Below are 22,524 nucleotides of genomic sequence, written 5' to 3'. Positions count from 1 at the left end.
GCCAATGTGTTTTGGGGAAACCAAGGAAGCCGCGGAAAGCCGGTTTGGACTGGTACAAAGAGCACAGGGGACAGAGGTCTCTGAACAGAATGCCCCCAGAAGAACCAAGGGCTTAAAAATCCTCCCAAGAGCCAGGGCAGGTCAGAGATCAACAGCGGACCCTGGATGATCTGTGCATGGGACAAGAACTCCCATCCACCCCTCCCCCTCTTCTTCTTACATTACACCCAGGCTTGGCCAGCCTCGGGTAGTGCAAGTGTGAGTATGAAAGTGGGTTAGGGCTTGGGGCACTAACGCTTTCTTCCTTCCTTTGAGTGACGTGGGGAACGGAATCCCCAGCACTCTCCGCTGTTATTTTATTATTTTATCAATAAAGCTTAAAATTCAGTTACTTGGTGTGCTCCATCATCTCCTCCCCAAACGATCCTGCAGCCTCACCCTGATCACCTGACGCCTCAGGCAGATTGGTAATAGAAATCTGTCACACAGGCAGAGACCCAGAGAGCTAAAGGCAGCTCCTGGCAGGCTGCAGGAATATGCAGACTGAGGCCCTGATGCAAGGGCAAAGAAGGTGCTGGAGCCATGTGGGAAGTGGCTAGACCATGGGCTACAGTTTGCCACTGAAGGGAGTGGCCTGACAGTAGACTGCAGGTCCCCCCCAGAAGGGGGGAACATAGAGTGTGGCACAGCTGGAGGGCAGTGTCACTGAAGAGGGTGCCGTGGTCCTGGGAGTGATGTGGATTCAGGAACAGAGATGACAGTGGGCGAGACACCACCAGAAGAGAGTGCAGCACTAATTCCCTAGACAGCTAGTAGGAGGCGCCGAAGTGGTGAGTTACACCCCATCACATAGTGTCAGAGTGGGGCTCAGGTATGTTCAATCTAGTGGTGCTAATGTGGTCTCAGTACTCTTGAAATCAGCTCTTCTGATATTAATTCACTGTCAGAGATGGGTAGCTGTTGCATTGAGGTCACTTGGGAAAAGTGTCCTCAAAGCAAAAGCCTCCTCCATGCAACTGAGTCTCTCAAGCATGCAGAGCTGGCTAATGAAAGATGTAGGGGGACTGTTTTCAGAAAGGGGGACTGCTCTTTGCAGCTAGATAGACAAACTCAGCTATTGATGGAATTAAGCATTAGGCTTCCAAATTTTGGTGCAAGAAACATTTCTCCCTCACTAAGCATTCTTTAAAAGAGGCAGTTTAAAAAAAACATTATTCTTCAATAATGAACCAAATGACACAGTGTACACATTTGCCACTGTTTTTCTGTGCAAAGCAAAATGTTGAAAAATGAAATGTAGGCAGATTCCAATGCAATAGGCAGCTATCACAATCCCTGCTACAGAGCAGAGTGAATATAACTATTACATCATCAGTTTCAAGTGTATTAAGTAATTAACAATCTTTTTATTTTTCTGATCTGATAAGAACAGGTTACTTTTTGAAGTAAAAACTGCATCTTTCTTCAATATTTGTAGTTACACCTAGAACCATTCACATAACTCCTATTAGGGATTACAGTAGTACATGCTAAAAACTATTTTTGCAAAATAAAACTTGTCCCCTGTTTACAGTTCTGTTGTCTCTTATATCTGAATACATTTTTCTCAATATGGCAAGTAGAACACAAAACTATTTTTGCTGCCTTCAGTGTGATTGTAAAGAAAGTAACTGCTTTCTACTCACATCAAGGAAGAGAAAAGATTAAGCAATCAGGACACAATTAGTGCCAATTAGAACAATTTTGCAGCTGTGAAAAGAGACATTTTTTGTTTCAAGGGACCCGGTCCTCATGGCACACATAGTGGGAAACCTGTAATTAGCAATATTTTAAATATAAAAAAATCAAGGGTGGAAAAAATACAAACCTTTCACTTGTTTAGTAGGGCTAATTTTACTATTTTTAGTTTGTAACACAAAGTGGAACAGATATTTTAAAAAACTATTCATATGCATTTACAGAAGATTGTCATGCTGTTCGTGTTTGCTTTCCTCTAGCCCATATGTCATCCTTGCACACAGAGGAGGAATCTATTCATACTGAAATAAAGAAAAGGTGTAAACACCAAATATGTGTAAGAAACTTCTTTTAGAAAGCAACTTTCAATGCAATAATATTTTTGAAGAGATAAGGGCCTAGTCTTTAAAGGAGCCTCAAGGTGGCCTTTCATATTCAAGGCATAATTTTGCAATGATAGTATTTAGAAAGCTAACTATGTGCTTTGCAGGTGCCATTGTACAAGTTGGACATCTAAATACCCTTGTTTGTATTCACAATAAATAAAGATGCAATTAATTGAGGCATAAAACTTTAAAGCTCTCTGACAATCAGATCCTAGATGTCTAAATCCTCTTCCTCATCATCCATAGCTGCAGTATTTAAGAATCTCTTCAAGATTAATTTTAATATTTCGTCTTCAGTAGTCTCAGTATAACTTCCTGACAGTCCAATACGGTGTCTACTGAATATTAAGATCTCTATTATCTTTTTCTGTTTCCCAAGTTGGAGAACTGAAACCCAGAAGATGAAGTGTGCTGTCCAAGGCATTTTACAAACATTTGTAGCACTGATTATTTCACTTCTTGGAGCAATTGTCTCTCTCACAATCAGCTGAAATGGCAGTCTACAAGGGTTTTTTCACCATTTGGGTAGAAAAAACACAGGCATTGCATTCTCTGTATTAATCTGGCTAGTCCTCCTAACTACATCCCATAATGCAAGGCCTGTGTTTATTTTTAGTGATGGCTCTGCTCTGTACCAGAGTCATCCAGCTGTTTAGGCTTCCTGCCCCAGTTACCTCATGGAGAAATTCTACAGGAACTCTTTTTTTTTTTGAATAAAATAACCAGAATTTCCTTAACATATCCATAATGTTCTCCAGGGCCTCGGCATCTACAGTTGTGAGATATCTGAACTCCTATGCTAGCTGCCTGCTACGTCTTTCTTATAACAATACTTATTTCATCAAAAACCTTTGATGAAGCTGCATGTTGGCCTGAGGCTAGTGTGATGGCTCTGCTTGGGGTCTGGAAGTAGGGTTGGCAACTTTCTAATGGCACAAAACCAAACACCGCTGGCCCGCCCCGTAGCCTGCCCCTTCTCTGAGGCCCTGCCCCACTCACTTCATCCCCCCTCCCTCTGTTGCTCGCTCTCCCCAACCCTCACTCGCTTTCACCAGGCTGGGGAAAGGGATTGGAGTGCAGGAGGGGGGTGAGGGCTCTGGGGTGGGGATGAGGGGTTAGGGGTGTGGGAGAGGGTTGTGGGCTGGGGCAGAGGATTGGGGTGTGTGGTGAGGGGTTGGGCTTTGGGCTGGGGGTGTGGGCTGTGGGTGGAGCCAGAAATAAGGGGTTCAGGGTTCAGGAGAGGGTTCTGGCCTGGGGCAGGGGGTTGGGGTGCGGGGGAGTGAGGACTCCAGCTGGGGGTGCAGGCTCTGGGGTGGGGCTGGGGATGAGGGGTTTGGGGTGCAGGAGGGGGCTCTGGGCTGGGGCCAAGGGGTTTGGAGTGCAGGAGGGGGTGTGGGCTCCAGCGGCGGGGGTGTGTGTGTGGGATTTGGTGTGGGGCTTGGGCTGCAGGATGGGGCTCCGAGCTGGGGCAGGGGGTTGGGGTGCAGGAGGAGGTGCGGGGTCCTGGAGGCGCTTACCGTGGCACCCTGGAAGTGGCTGCCAGGTCTCTGCAGCCCCTAGGTGCATGGGTAACCAGGGAGGCTCCACATGCTGCCCTCGTGCCCGCAGGTGCTGCCCCCGTACATCCCATTGGTTGTGGTTCCTGGCCAATGGGAGCTGAGAAGCCGCCAATGGGGCGGGGGCAGTGTGTGGAGCCTCCCTGGCCGCCCAAGTGCGTAGGGGCCTCAAGGACCTGGTGGTCACTTCTAGGAGCTGCACGGTGCTAGCCAGGCAGGAGCCTACCTTACCTCCGGGCCCCTGCTGCGCCGCTGACTGGATTTTTAACGGCCCAGTCAGCAGTGCTGACCAGAGCTGACAGGGTCCCTTTTTGACCAGGCATTCTGGTCAAAAACTGGATGCCTGCAACCCTATCTGGAAGTAATCCAGCTAGAGCTCACCTCTACTGTTAGAAACCAAAGATTCCTATGCAGAAGAGCAGCATATAAATACCTAGATTGAAAGTCAATACTGAAATGTTGCAGAGATTTGCTGAACTAAGCAACGAGTGCAGCACCAGAATAGAAGAAAAGACAAGATACAATGGTTTAAATTTCAGTATAACAAAGTCTGGGTCAATGACTACATAATCACAAATGGCCTAACTTGCAGTCTCAGAAGTGAAGCATTGGACTGAATGAATAGACATAGAGGCTGAACAATACTCATTCCTAGAGCCTGTCCCTTCAAGTTAGCATTTACTATATTATAGGGTAGTGTAGGAAAGTTTGTATTGCTGCTACCTGTGTTCTACTTGCCATGTATATACGTAGAGGATCTGTCTCCAGAGCTGTAATGTCAGCACCTTTTATAAACACTAAATTCATGTTAAAAAAAAATCTCTGAAATGTTTTTCCATAATTATTATGAGGGATAAATGTGTGAACATCATATAATAGAAGAGGTGATGAATATTACAAATTAGCCTCAATATTTAGGGAAAACTAATAGGTTAAAAGTAGTGTTAAAGCTCAGATAATATTCTTCTAGAATGTTTTTGTCAAAAACAAAATTGACTTTATCTTAAAAATTCCCATGTTAGCTGATTTAAATCCACTCAAATGATCTCGCCTTAATTGACAGGTATTCTTTGTCTTATTGCAGTATTTTGTTTTTTTAAAGACACTACAAAAAATAATTTTGGGACCTGCACAAATAGGACTAAAACAATGATATGAAAGCTATTGTTGTAGGTATGGGCTTCAGATTATCAAATGAGTACATTTCGAAATAATTCACTGAACGAATCCTGCAAAAAGACAAACAAATGAGGAACTGAAGATGATGTAAAAGATGTTTAAAGTATATATTTGTATAAAACCTCTATTAAACTTACAGGGCCAAATTCATTCTTGATATAACTCCACTTTCATCAATGGAGTTACAGTAGGGATGATTTCTGTGCAATGATTTAGATACCCAATCTACTTACAAACTATAAATGAACGGCTAATTTTCTAATTTGTCTCCTAGTACACATGAAATGTTTTAGCCTGACATAATGCAAACTCAGATGTTCTCATTAAACATATTCATATGCCACTTTCAGTGATACTACACTGGTTTAATATTCTGACATTTACAGTTAAATCCTAAAAATAAAATATTGATGTAAATATGATGTGTGAGACCACTGTACAAATAAGAGCCTTTTTTATTTTAGGGAGTTTTGTGTTCAGCTGTGAAGAAAATAAAGAACACAGGCAACATTATTGCTTTCAAAGGGTGCCATTTTCTCTTGCTTTCGCTACTGATAATCACAAAGAAAAATGAAATGTGCATGAAATTGCTTTCTCAGCTTTAGCAGACAGTTTGCAGTGGCAGCTAGCCAGTGCCTTTGTAATGTAACTATGCAACTGTTACCTAAATGGCACTGTAATTTTTAAAATATAATTATTGCTAGTGTTTACTTTACAATTTGCACTACCCCAAACTAATTAGTTCTTTATTACTGTGGAGGAATGTTCATTCAGTCGATGAATATGTGTATTATATAATTTGAGTAAGAGTATTCTTCAAGCAGAAGGAAAAGCTTACTGAAAATAAGTGAAACAAAAGGTTCAGAACACCTACGGAATTTGTTGTTTTGAAAGCCACCAACACAGTTCAGACTACAGTACTGATGCAATTTAATCTTTCACATTCTGTAAAATAGATGTGGCAAATTTGCCTCTCATTGGTCTAATTTCAGGAAATACATATTTTAAAAATTAGAAGTATGGTGACTTAACATTTATTTGAAAACAAGTAATGAATTAGATCACAGTTGAATAATTCATAGTTATTGACAACTATATTAAGGCGTGTGAGATGTGACAGAGCAGTAATATTATACTTGTGTTTTCCTACAGATAGGAGAAATATAGGACCTGATTTAGGAAATCATCTCTATTCAGAACAACACTTTTAAGTATGTGCTAATGTAACCCACACACCTCCTGGGTGTGGTGTTCTGTCCCATCTAGTAGCACCAAGACCACTTCTAGAGAGATAAAATAAGTCTGCTCTACAGCCTTAGCTAACATGCAGTTGGCTTTTATAGCATGAGCCTCTACCACATGAGCTAAGCTCCAGAGGTCTCCTGTTTGATCCTGTCCGCTGATGACTGGGGTCTGTCAGCATTACACTTATATTCCACTTAAGTCAATGGGAGTGCTGTCTTGAATATTGATGTGGTTAGGCATGTGCTTAAATGCTTTCCTGAGTTAGGGTCATAGTAATTTCTGGTAGATAGTCAATCCAACTAAATTACTCATGCTGCAAATCTGTAATTTTAAAATAGTGCTAATTTGAATGTTGCCATGAGATGAGGAAAAGATTGAGAAGTCTGATGGAAGGTGCCCAAAAAAAGACAAACCACACTTATTAAACAGTTTGTCTAACTTTTGTTAATGTCACAGGGAGTAGAGGAAAACTGAAATCTGTGAAAGGGGGAATGATAGGAGATTATGGGAAAAAAAGGAGAAGCTTTTTTAAAATCTGAAAACAATTAAGATGCACCAACTTCAACTATTATAGACAATGGGTGTTTCAATGCTGTATTTTTTGCCCTAAAATTTCCCACCATTGCTACGGTGACGGGTTACCCCCCCATGGTGCCACCTAATGTACTGGGGTACTACTGAGCCCGCCTGTTCCATCAGCCTGGGCTCCCTTACACTATCTTGCTGAGCCAGGCCCTCAAGCCTCCTCTAGCACACACACAAGTAGGGACACACCCAGCTGCAGAAAGACGGACACTGAAATCAGCACTGCATGGGAAGGCTTCAGCTAGAGAGTTGCCCAGCAGCTAAGTGCACACCCCCTCTGGAGCGTAAACCCCAAATTGTATCGTCTTGCACTGCTCAGAGAACTATACAGCGTAAAGTCATGAAATCCATCCCCTCCCTCAATGCACAGCTTTTTGCCCCCCTAAACTCCCACCCCAGTTATGAATTCCACAAACCTGTTTTAGAGAAAACAAAAACAAGTTTATTAACTAAAACAGATAGAAGTTTAGTGATGATAAGTGATAGCAAAGCGATCAAAACAGATTACCTTGGTAAATAAACAAAAACCACAAAGTGAGTGTAATACCCTAGATAAGTAGGAAATATATTAGCAAATTCTCACCCTGAATGATAAACAGGCTGGCAGACTCTTAAGGCACAAGTTGCCTTGGTTTTCCCAGGGTTTTCATACACAGGCTAAAGATCCTTCTAGCCTGGGGCCATCACTTCCCACAGTTCAGACCTTGCCCCTCATGTGTTTCCAGGTGTATTGGTGCAGGGACAGTGAGGTACCCTCATAATATCATTGTCCCCCTTTTATATCTTCTTCCCACTTGCTGGAAATCTTTTTTGCTATGACCTGGGTCAAACAGTTCCCATTGTGTAGTGCTATCCCTGAGAGGTTTCTATTGTATACAGTTCCTGAGGTAATCCTTGTGCTTGTGTGCATTTCCTCCATAAGCCATTAACATAATTTGGCCTTTTTACTGTTGTACCTGAAAGGCTGCTTGTGGGTGTTTTCAACCTCACAACATATTTCAGTAACATGTACATAGCCTAACTTCATATATGACAATAGCACATACAATCCAATGAGATATTAATGTCTAGCAGATCAAGACTTTTAGAATGATACCTCTTGAGACATACTTTGTACAACATATCCTAATCAAACGACAGTGGTGAATATTGGAGTGTCAGGATGTCATAGCTACCACTGGTTCAGCTGTGGCAGTGGTAGTAATGGCAGAAGTGCTACCTTAATAAGGCTCAAGGGGTTGGATTCACAATGGGGACTTATATGCTGCAACACTCAGGCTATGTATACACTACACAGCTTTTAGCAACACGAGCTTATGATAGAGCAAGAGGAGGAGGAGTACCCCAGGCATGGCAGACTCAAACTGGCTGATGCTGTTCATGACACTTGGTAAAGCCACTGATGCCCCCTATGTAGACTGGCACTTCTGGAGCAGGGCCACAAGCACAGACTGGTAGGATCACACTGTCATGCAGACCTGGGATGACCAGCAGTGGGTCCAGAACTTTAGCATGAAGAAAGCTATATTTCTGGGGCTTTGTGAGCAGCTTGCCCTGACCCTTCAGCATAAAAACACACACATGAGGGTGCCCTTACTGGTCCAGAAGCAGGCTGCTGTAACTATCTGGAAGCTGGTTACCCCAGATTGCTACAGGTCCATTGCCAACCAATTTGGCATTGGAAAGTCAATGCGGGTAAAGAACTTGCCTCAGAAACCTCTGCCATCAGGCATGTGGTTTACCCCAAATTGGTGGGCATAAAATATATTCCTGGGGTAATTGCTGGCTTGAGAGAATGGGGTTTCCAAACTACACCAGGGCCACTGATGGAACTCATGTGCCCATAGTTTGCTCCCCTCAAGTAATACATGAGTAAATAAACTGCAAAGGGTACTACTCCATTGTTATGCAGACCCTCATGGACCATAGAGGGCAATTTATGAATGTCAGTGTAGGTTACACTTGGAAAGGTCATGCTGCCAAGGTTTTTTGCTGACTGGGAATCTACATTCATTGGCAGGCTGGACACAATTTCCACCAAGTGACATTGTCATAATGGGAGGTACTGTCCCCACCGTTATTCTGGGAGACTCCACAAGCTCCCTCCCTTTTGCCTTGGCTTATGAAATTGTGCCTTGGTTTAAGAAGCCCTGGCAAAAGATGGTTTAATTACACTCTCAGCAGATATACAATGGTTGTTGAGTGTACTTTTGGCAGATAGAAATCCCATTGAAGATGTCTACAGCCACAACTGGATTCCAGTGTCATCAATGCTGTTTGCATTACTGTGGCTTGCTGTGCTCATCACAATCTTTGTGAAGACAGAGGTGAACCATTTTCCCCCTGAATGGATCTATGACAGCCAGGGGCAGCTGAATTGGTACAGTCAGCCAGAAAGTGCACCTACTACAGCTGGAGCTGGCTGCATCCAGGCAATAGAAGTCAGGGATGCTTTGTGCTCCCACATTATGGACTTGCACGGCCCAATGGAAGAGAGGGACTAGTACCTTTATAAATGTGCTTCTAGCATTAACTGATATTTGTGGGGAGCCCTCAGTTCTTGGGGACGGATGGGGACTTGATTGCTATGCAATGTGCTTATGAATGACATGACCACTTATGAGATGGGGGATGATCCACGGTATGGATTTGTGACAGGGTGTACCTTCCTCATCTTGGACAGCAGGGGTTAACTATGCATTGCAGGCTGAGGAAGACATGCCCCTTCACCTCTGCTGGGCATGCTCAGTCTGGAGGTAAGATATAAAAGAAAGCAACCCAGTTCAGTCTGGCAGGCTGCTGAAGGGAGAGAATGCAGACTGCAGGCTCTCTGCTATAGCCACAGTGCCAAGACACGCAGAGTTTCAGAAGGACTCCAGGCTGCCTTACGAACCCGGAGAAGAAGCTGTGCCATGAGGAGCTACGCTGCCTGAGGATCTCAGAGACCCATGGGAACCATGGACCATCGCTGCCGAAGACCGGGTAGGAAGAAGCCCAGGGGATTAGATTTTGCTCCGGTGGATGAACTGGGGAACCAGTCAACATATTTCGGGAGGATCCCTGCTGACTCAGTGCCGAGTAATCCTACCTTTGCAAGGGCCCTGGGCTGGGGCTTGGAGGAGCAGGGAGTCCCCCTACCCTGGGCGCCAGACACCCCTGAGTGGCGCCCCACTTCCCCCAACAGGCCAATAGGCCACACAATGCCACAGAAGAGTCAGAATGTATTGACTCTGGCCGTGATACCCCGAGCAGAAGAGCCGCGCTATTGACTCTAGCCACTAGACCACACTACCATGTTTTATAGTAAGGTCATCAGCATAGGACCTAGCTGGCTGTGGTACAGCCTCTTCCCTTTCTTTTGCCCACATGTGACCCCAATACCCAGTGACGTGCACCTACCCTGAGACAGGATTCATAAAAGGAAGTGATTGAAGTGTAGACTGATGTACCTAACTGAATAGAGGAATAGTGGTTGCTTACTAATTCTTAATGGTTCCTGATCATGTATTTCCTTTTATTATTTCAAATATCAACTGAATGATGAGATGCAGTGTAGCCTGATCTATAGATCTATGTATTTTTATATTGATTACTTAAGAATTCCCAGTTATCACTTTGAGGTTTGACAAGTTTTTGATGGAAGATCAGGCACAGTATTATCAAAATTACTATTTAGTTGGGAATCTTGATTTGCACAAGTGCAACACTCACACTTTAGGAACCCTTCCACAATATGCTATGCATCCGATGAAGTGAGCTGTAGCTCACGAAAGCTCATGCTCAAATAAACTGGTTAGTCTCTAAGGTGCCACAAATACTCCTTTTCTTTTTTCTTTTTACGAATACAGACTAACACGGCTGTTACTCTGAAACCTTCTGTACTTGTAATAGTTTATTAATACATTTAACAAAGTCACAAACACTCTAACGCAGCAAGGTAGATAGAGATAATACAGAATGTACATCTGAACATCCATATACTCACACCATGCCTTGCAGAACAACTTGAAATGTTAGCCATCATCTTCCTTGTCATCAGCAGTGGCTGTCATTCTGGCACATCCGAAGGGCTACATCTCTCTCTCCTCCTGTTCAGAGGTTCGGATACAACTTTTATAATATTTTACACTGATGCCACTATGCCTAATGCATATTTAGTAGAGGTTTCTCCTGTCTTCCTTATTTGTATTTCCTCACTCTACTAATGTTGGGATGACCTTCTCCTGTAGGTTAGTATATTAATGATCTCAACTTATTATCATATATATCAATTTGTTGCTATGGCACTCTTGTGGTCACACATCTAGAGATGTTCCTATCCTAAAATATTCAAAAGCTGAATAAGTGAAGGCTAGGACTATAACAGGGTTTAAAAGAGAACTGGATAAATTAATAGCGGTTAAGTCCATTAATGGCTATTAGCCAGGATGAATAAGGAATGCTGCCCCTAGCCTCTGTTGTCAGAGGATGGAGATGGATGGCAGGAGAGAGATCACTCGATCATTACCTGTTAGGTTCACTCCCTCTGGGGCACCTGGCATTGGCCACTGTCGGTAGACAGGATACTGGGCTGGATGGACCTTTGCTCCGACCCAGTATGGCCATTCTTATGTTCTTATCTTGGTATTAGCTGATATTCCTGTGCTTGCCTGATCAGTATGTACAGACTTCCCCCTTAAACACTCTATTTTCAGTTCCCCAAAATGTAGGGGTGACTGCTGGGCCATTTATCTATGCCAAAGTTTGTAGGCCTCAAGCCTTATGCAAACTGCTGAAGCCAATGTCTTAGGGGAGACAGGTCTATAGGTTCCTTGCGTTATTGCTAAATAAAATAAATGCTAAAGTTAGTCCTGTGGGCTACAGCACCGATAGCAGTAAACTTTCCTGATGACATAAAAAGCTTTGTTTATAAATATGTATTATAAAAGTGCAACATTCACCTGTTGCCAGGCAAGCCAGCTGCCATTACCACACCAAAACACCAGTAGCAACAGAACCTTTCCAAAACAAATATATATAAAGTGGATGAATAGGTGTAAACTGTGAAACTACATATGAGATAGAACCCCCCTACTGTTGCATGTCCTCTGGCCCCGCATTCTCCTTTCCCTGTTTGCTGTACCCTTGGCACTGGGGGAAGAGACGGGGAAGCATCCATAGGGCAGAGGGTCAATGTGGAGGGATGTATGGGCAAGGTTGCCCTGCCCAGCTGCTCATGAGGCCCAGTTGCATAGACCACCCAGCCATGGAGTTTTCCAAGCTGTTTCTGGACTGCATCATGGGGTACTGCTCAGAGGACTCAGGCTGTGGTGTGGCTGATGCAGTAGGAGCCAAACTCTCGTGGCCATTAGTGACATAAGCTGCTCAAACAGTTCTCTCTGTTGATCCCTGTCCTCCTCCCTTAGCTGCCTTTCCTGTTCCAGGAACTGCAAAGCAAGTGCCTGCTCCCATGCTGAAACTCTGTCTTCAAGCCGTGCAGCCAGCCTCAGTCTTTCCTTTTGCATCTCACCATGCTTTTCCTCTAGCTGTAAGTCCCTCTGTCTTTGGTAATGGACCTGCTTGTTGCCCCTGTTCAGAACTTCAACCATAAGTTCATCACAGAAACGCTTCTCCTTGGAACAGTCTGTGAAAGTAAGTTGTCCCAGGCTTCCACTGCAGTATGGGTGACCTGTGGAAATACTGCAGCCAGTAGATGTTGAAGGGCCTGGAACAGCACAAGACTCAGAGGGTTAGTGTCTCAAATAGCTCAGTGCAGGAAAAAATCCTGGCAGAATTTCAAGGACACAAGTGAACTTCAGTATATTGTGAGAGGGATGCTTCAGACCACAGAAGCTCCCTGGACAAAGTCTGGTTAATCACAATGAAAGAAGTGCAGAGACAATGATAAGTTTAAAATTCAAAGCTGTTTTTTGTTTTCTAAAAATTACAGATTTACTTGGGTTGGAGAGGGCAGGGGAGTGCCATCAGTGGCTGTGGTAGAAAAGCTTTTTATATCATTTCAGGCCCTTCCACATTTTGGAGGACATATCAGTTCTTGTGGTGCCCAATTGGCAAAGGGAGATGTTATCCCAAGCTGCTGGTGGGAAACCTGCAGTGTATCCAACCAAAGTATTCAAACATATAATGAATGAATGGCACATCTATGAGTGGAGTGGGCTGATCAGCTTCTGAGATGGCCCTAGAAAGTACGCCCTTGCCCGAGATGTAACAACCTATCTGGAATTCCAGCTTCAGGAAAAGTCTGAAGCTATCAGCACTTGAGATGGTGTGAGAATTCATGAGGGAATCAACAGGAAGATGCGTTAGCTTCCAAATGGCTTAGCCTGTCATGGCTGCATGCAAATACACAAAACTCCACAGCCATTCCCCTTACCTCCCTTCCAACGTGCCATATTTCTGGACACAATTTCTAACCCTGTCGAATTTGGCATAAATGATTTTGTCATCTATGCACTGCCTCTAACTGAAACGGACTAGATTTGTGAATGGAACACATTTCCACACTCCCACTCCTCCAGACAATTCACTGTTTTTGGGAAGCTTGTTACACTGCTGAGTGGTTACAGAGTGGCATACTTCCAAGCATACCAACACAAAGTTATTATTTTTAAGAAATAGAAATGCCCTAGCAAAAATCTGTGTCTTCTCAAAAATTCACTTTCAAGACATTTTTATTGTTTGCATTGCCCGGTTGCCATATTGAACTCCACGTTATGAGAGGTAGCCAAGCCATTAGTACACAATCCACCACTAGCTGATACATGCTGATAGCCAAGGCTTCTAATAACTTTTACACTGGTTCATAGTACAAAAATCGCTCCCCTCACTGTATTAGTATTTATTACTATGAAACCAGAAACTCACTGGGCTCAGGCGTGGCTTCTGTCCCTTCCCCATATGCTCCAGACTCCATGGTGGGCCATTCCTTTGCGGGGCGGCATCAAACAGCTCCTCCAAGTATGGCCCAAGGATGTGCTCCTGCTCCCAAGCTTCCTGTGGGACTGGTTTCAGCAACAGAATCACTTCACTGTCCTCACTCAGTGCCTGCTGGTGGCTCCCATCAGTCCGCATGCTGGAGTCTTGAGGCCAGCAGGTCACCATCCCGGCTGACCAGGTCATCATGCCCTACCATGGACTCTGTGCTCAGCACAGTGCCCAGCACCAGGCCAAACTCCTTATAAAATGGGCATGATGTCAGCGAGTTGCCTGAGAAGCAGTGATGGTCCCTGATTTTCCTCTACTCAGGCCTGAGTCACTTAATCTGCTCCCTGCACAGTGCAGGAAAAAATCCTTGCAGAATCACGCTGGTCCCATAAATTGCAATGCTGCCAGCTTCTTCCCTATTTACTGGTATGCATGATCATTCCTGGTATTCCTACTAAAGTCCACTGTTTTGCTGGCCTTGCACCAGAGACTTACCAAAATCTGGCTGTGCTCCTGTGACCAAGAAACAGTGCACTTTGCAAAAGGCTTCTTCTGTTCAGTCTCCATTACAAACTGAGAAGACTCTCTGATGGTGTATTTGCAGCTCAGTGGTCAGAAGACAATGGATAAGTTAAAGACAGACTCACCAAGCTGCTACAGTACACATTAGGGGATTGCTTAAGTTTTCACTGGAGTTGACTGAAGATTATTTGGCTAGAGAAGAAGTTGCCCCATCAGATTGTGGGATATGTTTGTCGGACTCCTAGGACCCATGCCATGACGGGCTGGAACTACACTGCAAAGCAAAAGTGTTCAAACCCTGGCTCTTGGCTTGACTCGGGCTCGGCCCCTCCACCCTCACGGGGTCTTAGGATCCTAGGTCTGAGACTGAGTCTGACAGATTTGTGTGTAGATGGAAGTGGGGTTTAGGCTCAAACCTGAGTCTTAGTCCAGGTTTACTCTGCAATGTAGACAGAATCTAAAATTGGGATTCCCAAATGCTAGCCTACTGAGTAGAGAGCTGCCTAAGGTCAGCAACAGGAAATGCTGAGGAAATGGATGTGGCCTAAGCCTTGCCCCACAAAGGGAGTTAGGTACCAAGTCTGGGATAGAGGGAAGCACCTATCTCCAGTTAGGGTTCACAGCTGTGAACCCTCCTGTGGAGTTAGGAGCCTAAGCCAGGTATTTTTCAAGAAAAAAAGGAGAAGGAGGTGCTGCCACCCTTATAACCTTTAGCCCAGGGTTAGAGCATTCATCCAGGAGGTGAGATGCCTGGGTTCTAATCCCCACTCTGCCTAACATGGAGCAGAGACTTGAACTTAGGTCTCCCACCTCCCAGGATGGTGCTCTCTCAATTTCTCCTATTGAAGCTGTGCCACTTTGTATAAAATAAATATTCATAGCAAGAGAATAACTTTACAGCCCAGTAGTTGGGAGACCCAGGTTCCAGTCTCCTTGCTCTAGTGAATATTTAAGTATTTATACACAGAGGAAGAGCTTCATCAGGAGCTATTGAGAAACCCACTCCAGAATACCCTATAGCCCAGTGGTTAGGGCACTCTTCTGGAAGCTGGGAGATCCAAATCCCTGCAGCACATCAGGGAGGATTTGAACCCAGTCTCCCACATGCTAGATGTGTGCATGAATCATTGGGATAAAGGGATCAGTTCCTATAGTATCTTTTGTGTGAGTGTAGATCTGCTCTGAGCATGCCTACCAGTTCAGGCACAAGGGAAGATAGGTGGGGAAATGCCTAGTTTGTGAATCTGCTGGGTCTCAGGTGTGAGTTAGGTGCTGAGCTGCTGGTTGATGTCAGGACTTAGTGGTGCACGTGCCCAGCCACCAAAATGTAGGCACCCCATGGACTTTAATGGTAGAAACTTAGCTAGGGACTTTAGGCACCTACAGTGTTAGGTGAGAAGGGCTTTCGTGAATGCCAGAGGCACCTAAATATTGGAGTTAGGCCCGCTTGTGAATCGCACCCATATCTGCTGGCATTTTAAATACAGTGTCATTTCATACTGCTCAAACCACATCCAGATGGCACGCTGAGGAACAAACCAGAAGCCATTATTGCCCACATTATCTAAGCAGTAGTGGGGAAACTTGTAATGATCCTAGCGTAGCCACAGCTAATAAAGTCAATGTCAAAATTCTCATTGACTTTAATGGGAGCAAGAATGGTAAACTATCTGGGTTATCGACAGACTGCCACACAAACTCATCTGACATGAAGGGCGTAGGTGGTAGCCACGACCAGTTTCAAGTAGACATATCATTCAAGTTGGTATTTATCTGTGACAGCATAATGTTTCTGGTTAGGTATCAAAGTGTCAGCTAACACAGAGACACGATGCAGGAGATTCAAACAAACAGACCTATACTGTAGCCTGTCTCAGATCACACTCCTGTACCTCCAGCTGGTTTACTTACTGGTGTGTGCCTCTGAAAAGCACAGTTCATTGCACTACTGACAGAGAGGAAGAGATAAGGAAGAACCTGAACTGCATTTCAGCTTGAACTGGGGCTAATAATCCAAGTGTTACTTTTGTATATAAACAATAGTACTGTGAGATTTGATATATTTATATGGCATTCCACTTTTCTAAACTTTGTAACTGCTTCTATTTTTAAGGTCATCCTCATAATAGTAACTTAAATTGCGTAGAGGGGAATATATGAGCTGGAAAGTTTTTTGCTGATTCATTTTAAAGAAAATTAGGCATTTCCATTTTATTTTGCAGTAAGAAATGTGGTGATGCAAGTGTAACGAGGCTGGTTCTGACAGGACCCAACTGAGAGTGCCAATTCAGGACAAATTGCTTCAAGCAGGGCAGTTACAGCCCAAGGCTGGGGTTTCTATGCACACCAAGGCAAACCAAACTAGCCAGACAGAGAGGACTTTGGTTTTACCCCACTGGCTAACCACAAGTCACACAAGCAATTCCCTTAGACACTCCAGTTTCCCAGGATCACCACTGGTGCCCCTCGTTATGGGGACAAATGGTTATGAAAACCAATACCCCAGTAAAAGAAAAAAAGGTTCTCTCAATCCCAAAGGACCAAGCCCCAGACCCAGGTCAATATACAAATCAGATCTTACCCACAAATCACGCTGTTGCCAATCCTTTAGAATCTAAAATCTAAAGGTTTATTCATAAAAAGAGAGAAATATAGAGGAGAGCTAGAATTGGTTAAATGGAATCAATTACACACAGTAATGGCAAAGTTCTTGGTTCAGGCTTGCAGCAGTGACAGAATAAACTGCAGGTTCAAATCAAGTCTCTGGAGTACATCCACAGCTGGGATGGGTCATCAGCCCTTTGTTCAAAGCTTCAGTGAAGCAAAGTTCCTCCAGAGGTAAGAAGCAGGACTGAAGACAAGATGAAGAAGCTGCAGCAGCTTTTTATATTCTCTTGCCATGTGGTCTCTTTCTTTCTTTGTCCCAAAGACAAGCTGTCCATCACATGGCCTGGAAAAACCTCAGAGTTCTGTCCATAGGCAGGTCCCTGCATACCTTGCTGAGTCCCAAGGCGTGTCTGCCTTCTCTCAATGGGTCAGTTGTATAGCTGATGGTCCTTAATGGGCCATCCAGCAAGCTCGGCAGAGCTGACACCAACTTATCTGGGGTGTCACCCAGAAGCATAGCACAAGTTTGAACTACAGACAGTCTAGAGCCAATATTCATAACTTCAACTACAAAAATGATACACACATATAGACAGCATAAGCAGCAAACCATAACCTTGTCTTAGACACCTCATTTGACCCCCTTTATATAAGATTTGGTGCCACTACAGGACTTTGGTTGCAACAGTGATCTATACGGTCCGAGATTATGTCAATAATGGCACAGCAAGTTAAAGTGGTTTGTGACACAGAACCAGAAATAACAGCTGAGTAAAATACAGTTACTGTGTAATAAGTCATGCAGTCTTGTGATATTTCACTGGTTAATGCAGAAGTCAACCTCTATCACCAGTTAGCATTTGGATACTGACTGTGCCACTCTAAATATATGATCAAAATAAATGCTGTAGGAAAATTCTGATTCAGTGGAATAAATTTTGCCATTGGTGGCCAATATCAGGTTCTCAAAGAGTGTGCTGATGTGCAGGATTCAGAGCTTGCTTTTTTTATATAGGCAAAATGAGGGGATACAGCATGTTCATCACAGACTTAGTTAGCAAGCAGTGATTTAGTTGTCATACAAGTACTGTCATGTTACAGTTGCAAAGTGATTTTGTTCTGATAAAACTCAAACTCTCTACTAAGATCTTCAGTATACTATTCCATATATCCCATTCCTTCCGTAAATGGTTTTGTAGCCCTTCTTGCCATTCCAAGTTCCTTAACCCTTCTACAAAATAGTCTTCTTAGGAGTACAAAGATTGAGTCATAAAAGTCTTTCCTTGTGACATATTAATTAATGACCTACAAGCAAGAAAACTGAGGAGGTGGTAAAGGAGTGATCAATGTTTGCATCTTGTGGCATTCAGTTAAGTGACACCACTGAAATTTAGAAGCAGCAAAATTTTAAAGCAATTGTTCAGTGTTACACATTTCACTTATTCTGGAGTCTGTAGACTGCTTACAAGCTATGCATTTATTACCATAATGGTGTTCCTTTTACTCTTAAAATTAGGTTGCACTTGTTGAAGCAAGAGGTGCAGATAGCTGTTAAGTACCAGCAACTGACAATAATGGCTTCCCAAATGATCTTCTCACATGAAGGTCAAGAAATTATCTGCCGTTCCTTTCCTATCCTGGACCTGTACATAGCCATGCACAGTCCTCTCATTTCAGATGTCAAAACAGTGTGTATAACATACAGCTCTAATGTGGTGTTTTTTCTGTAGTGCAACATAATTGTGGTGCACGGAGGACAATGTTGGAATTGCAAGTTAGCATTTTAAAAGGTGTGTGTTGGGGGCCGGGGGAGGTTCCTGGTCTTACTTGCAGGCTAGAGGGCTCTGTAGCAAAGGGTGTGATCTGGGCCTAGCAGAGTCTGTTTGCAGACAGTCAGCGTAAAACAAGGTGGGGCGAGTTATACCTTTCTGGTTTTGGAGAACAACCTCTTTTTTCTCTTTTTTGGGGGGGGTTCCTGTGAATTATTGTTCTGAATTCTAAGAAATAAAGCAGTGTTATGTTGCAACCTTCCAGCAAGAGTATTTATGGTTTTCTTCTAACTTTTCTGTGTGTTTGCTCTGAACCCAACAGCAATAAGAAGTTCTACAAATATATTAGAAAGAGGGGGAAAGCATAGGTCCATTAGTTAATGGGGAAGATGAGCAAATAATGGATGACACAGAAGGCTGAAGTTCTTAGTTTACATCAGTCTTTTTTTAAAAGGGTTAATTGTGACCAGATGCTTAACAAAAATAATATTAACAAGGGGGAAGAAACACAGGCAGGAATAGGGGAAGAACAGGTTAAAATATTTAGATAAGTTAGATGTATTCAATAAGCAGGGCCCGATGAAATTCACACTAGAGTAACTAAGGAACTAGCTAAAGCAATCTCTGAATCTTTAGCCATTATCTTTGAGGACTCATGGAGGACGGAAGATGTTTCAGATGGCTAGAGAAAGGCAAATATAGTACCTACATTCAAAGAGGAGGAAAAGGACCTGGGAAATTATAGACCAGACAGCCTAACTTTGAGAGCCAGAAAGATACTGGAGAACAAATAATTCAACTAACAATTTGTAAGCTCCTAGAGGATTACAAAGTGCTATGTAGGGCCCTGAGAAAATTGTGATTTTCTGGAAATCACAAAATTAGCCTTAGACCATGATTCTTCCAACAGCAGGGAGGCAGAAGTGAGAATTCTCACATGCAGTCTCATGTTTGGTGAGGCTCACAGATGCCCATTCCTCCTTCCCCCAAATGCTATTCTGACAGCAGGATAGCCAATGGGTGTGCAGTATCTCACAGGGCAGCCCTCCCCATTGGCTATGCACTTGTCCAACTAGGCTCCATACCTCACTGTGTATTAATGAGCCCCGAGGAGCAGGGTGGAAGCATTGCAAGGAAATGGTTTCTGAGGAGCCCTGTATAAAGTGGCTGCTGCTGCTGCACTCAAGCACCCCCTCTGTGGCCACAGGGAGTAGGTATCAGCAGAGGAGGAGACATGGGGACAGGTAAAGGAGGGTGTGGAGCGGGGGTTAGGGAGATGAGACAGGTGGGTGGGCAGTTGGGTGAGGGGCTGGAAGTGGATGGGACAGGTGGGGAGGAAGGTTGAAGGGTTAGGGGGAATGGGAGACTGGTGAGAGGCTTGGTGGATCAGACAGATGAAGGCGGTAGCTGGGTGAGGTGCCGGGGGAGCTGGGTGAGGAGTCTGGGGAGACAGGACAGGATGAAGGGGGAGCTGGGTGAGGGGCTGGGAGGACAGCAGTTAAGGGAGGGTCTATGAGCTACACCAAGCATGAAACCAGTGCATATGGATGCCAGCTTCCACCTCCTCGCTGTTGGACAAATTGCAGCAGTTCAGGAGTCACTCGGCAGCGGGTTTTATGCAAGGCACAGTAATCAGCACTACTACTACTGCTTGGAACATGAGCAGCTGTAGCCTCAGTGGGAAGGTAGAAGCATGTGCTCCAAGCGGCAACGGCGCTGGCTCCTGTGCCTCACATAAAACTGTCCACCAAGTCCCCTCCCAACCTCCTCTGCAATCTGCTGTGATTTTTCAAACAGCAGGGAGATGGAAGTAGCCATCCGCGCATGTCAGTCTTTAGCTGTTGGAAAAATTGCAGCAGTTTGAGGGGGAACAGGTTTTATGCAAAAGGAATGCAGCAGTGACTTTTAATTAACTGAATTCTGTGCATATCTTGTGAAAATCACTACCTTTACCCATGACAATGTTGTGAATTTTTTTTTAATCTGCTATTTTCTCAGGGTCCTAGTGATAGCCAACATGGATTTTTCAAGAACAAATCATGCCAAATCAATCTAATTTCCTTCTGGGTAACTAGTGGATAGGGAAGAAGAAGAAGTAGATATGATATAGCTTGACTTTAGTAAGACTTTTCAATAGTCCAATAGCCTCATAGATTTTAAGGTCAGAAGGGACCATCATGATTATCTAGTCTGACCTCCTGCACATTGAAGGCCACAGAACTTCACTCACCCACGCCTGTAATAGACATGTGACATTCTCTTAAGCAAAATAGGGACTATGGTCTATATGAAATTACTATAAGGTGGGTGCATAACTGGTTGAAAAAACATATTACAAGAGTATGTACCAATGGTTTGCTGTCAAACTGTGAGGATGTATCTAATGGGGTGACACAGGGGTCTATCCTGGATCCAGTACTTTTCAATATTTTCAATAATGACTTGGATAATGGAGTGGAGAGTATGCCTATAAAATCTGCAGATGACACCAACCTGGGAGGGGTTACTTGCACTTTGGAGGACAGGAATAAAATTAAAACAAAACCCCTAGACAATCTGGAGAACCTGTCTGAAATAAATATGATGACATTCAATAAAGACAAGTGCTAAATACTACACTTAAGAAGGATAAAGTCAAATGCACAAATACAAAATGGGGAATGATTGGCTAGGCAATAGTACTTCTAAAAAGGATCTGAGGGTTATAATAGATCACAAATTGGACATGAGTGAACAGTATGATGCTGTTGCAAAAAAGTGGATGTATTAACAGAAGTTAATCAAAGACACAGGAGGTAATTGTTCTGCTGTACTCAGCACTGATGAGTCCTCAGCTGGGAGTACTGTGTTTAGTTTTGAGCATCACACTTTAAGAAAGATATGGACAAACTGGAGAGGGTCAAGAAGGGAGCAACAAAAAGGAGAAGAAGTTCAGAAAACATGACCTGTGAGGGAAGGTTGAAAGAATTGGGTATGTTTAATCTAGAGAAGAGAAGGGTTGGGAGGGGAAAGGAGCCATGATAATACTCTTCAAATATGTAGAAGATTGTTATAAAGAGAATGGTGATCAACTGTTCTTCATGTCCACTGGGGATAGGAAAAGAAGTAATCTGTTTAGTTTGCAGAAAAGGAGATATAGGTTATATATTAGCAAAAACTTTCTAACTCTAAGGATAGTTAAGTACTGGTTATCTAGAGAAGTTACAAAATCCTGTCACTGAAGGATTTTAAGAACAGATTAGACAAATACCTGTCAGGAATGGTCTAGGTATACTTAATCATCCCTCATTGCAGGGGGATGGACTAGATGACCCCTGAGGTTCCTCCTAGCCCTACATTTTATGATTCTGTAATGCTTTAGTGTACATAAACCTAGATACTGCCCTAATACATATGTATTTTTCTAGTTATCATATATCATTGCTGTTTAAGAATGTACAACTATATTCTGGTTCACTGGAGTTATATCAGGGATGAATTTTGCTAGCAGGTGTCTTTTTTTTTTTTTTTTTTTTTTGCATCAAGATAACTAATGTGTGATAATTATCTTGATGTTAAATCCTAGGGTATGTCTACACTACCTGCCGGATCGGCGGGCAGTGATCAATCCAGCAGGGATCGATTTATCACGTCTAGACTAGACGCGATAAATTGACCCCTGAGTGCTCTCTCCTGTACTCCAAATTCATGAGAGGCACAGGCGGAGTTGACAGGGGAGCGGCAGCAGTCAACTCACCACGGGGAAGACATCATGGTAAGTTGATCTAAGTACGTCGACTTCAGCTATGTTATTCACGTAGCTGAAGTTGCATAACTTAGATTGATTTCCCTCCCCCCAACCCCCGCCCAGTGTAGACCAGGGCCTAGTGGAGATGTAGTTTTTACTGCAAAGTAGATAAGTGAGAACAACACTATACCTCTGTGCCCGCAAGGACTGGGGGGGAGATACCAGCGAAAGGAGGACACTCAGGCCTAAGAATAGTAAACTATGCTTTATTGAAGGAAGGAAGAATT

Source organism: Natator depressus, chromosome 1, assembly GCF_965152275.1.
Source record: "Natator depressus isolate rNatDep1 chromosome 1, rNatDep2.hap1, whole genome shotgun sequence".
Lineage (NCBI taxonomy): Eukaryota > Metazoa > Chordata > Testudines > Cheloniidae > Natator > Natator depressus.
The sequence above is the reverse complement of the archived record's forward strand: the minus strand, read 5'-3'. Positions refer to the sequence as shown.